Source organism: Propithecus coquereli, unplaced genomic scaffold (genome assembly GCF_000956105.1).
Source record: "Propithecus coquereli isolate 6110/MARCELLA unplaced genomic scaffold, Pcoq_1.0 Scaffold15, whole genome shotgun sequence".
NCBI classification, from domain to species: domain Eukaryota; kingdom Metazoa; phylum Chordata; class Mammalia; order Primates; family Indriidae; genus Propithecus; species Propithecus coquereli.
In genome coordinates this window covers 4,034,743-4,036,215 of record NW_012139413.1, presented here as the reverse complement: position 1 = coordinate 4,036,215, position 1,473 = coordinate 4,034,743, and positions in this window count along the sequence as shown.

Here is a 1,473-nt window from a genome sequence, read left to right as displayed (position 1 = left end):
AAAAAAGTCAGTTCTTTGAAAAAATAAACAAAATCGATATGCCTCTTGCTAGATTAACGAGAAGCAGAAAAGAAAGGACTCTAAGAAGCTCCATCAGGAATGAAAAAGGAGAAATTATAACTGACACCACAGAAATACAAAATATCATCTATGAATACTATAAAAACCCCTATGCACATGAACTGGTAAATGTGGAGGAAATGGACAAATTCTTAGAAACATACAGCCTCCCTAGACTCAATCAGGAAGAAATAGAATTACTCAACAGACCAATATCAAGTACCAAAATTGAACCAGCAATAAAAAACCTTCCTAAAAAGAGAAGTCCCAGACCAGATTGTTTCACACCTGAATTTTACCAGACCTACAAAGAACTGGTGTCTATCCTGCAGAAATTATTCCCGAGCATCGAAAAGGAATTCTTCCCCAACAAGTTTTATGAAGCCAACATTACCCTGATACCAAAATCAAGAAAGCACATAACAAAAAAAAGAAAACTACAGACCAATATCCCTTATGAATACAGATGCAAAAATTCTCAACAAAATCCTAGCAAATCGAATTGAGGTGCTCATCAAAAAAATAATCCATCACAAACAAATGGGCTTCATCCCAAAGACGTAGGGATGGTTCAACATACATAAATCCATGAATGTAATTCACCACATAAATAGAAGCAAGAGCAAAGACCATATGATCCTCTCAATAGACGCAGAAAAAGCATTCGACAAAATTCAGCACCTTTTATGATAAGAACGCTTAACAAAATAGGCATAGACGGGACTTACTAAAAACGATAAAAGCCATATATGACAAACCCACAGCAAACATCATACTGAATGGGGGAAAATTAAAACCATGCCCACTTAGAACTGGAACCAGACAAGTTTGCCCCCTATCACCGCTTCTATTCAACATAGTGCTGGAAGTCCTAGCCAGAGCAATCAGACAAGAGAAGGAAATCAACAGCATCCAAATAGGTGCAGAAGAGGTCAAACTATTACTCTTTGCTGACGATATGATCTTATATCTAGAAAACTGCAAAGATTCTGACATGAGACTACTGGAATTGATAAACAAATTCAGCAAAGTCTCAGGTTACAAAATCAATGTACAGAAATCAGTAGCATTGCTATATGCCAACAACAGTCAAACTGAGAACCAAATCAAAGACTCAATACCCTTCACAATAGCAACAAAGAAAATAAAATACCTAGGAATATATTTAACTAAGGAGGTAAAAGACCTCTGCAGGGAGAACTACGAAACATTGAGGAAGAAAATAGCAGAGGACATAAACAAGTGGAAAACCATATCATGTTCATGAGTCGGCAGAATTAACCTTGTTAAAATGTCTATACTATCCAAAATGATCTACAGATTTAATGCAATCCCTATTAAAATACCAACATCATTTTTTGCAGATCTAGAAAAAATAATTGTATGCTTTGTATGGAACCAGAGAAGATCCCG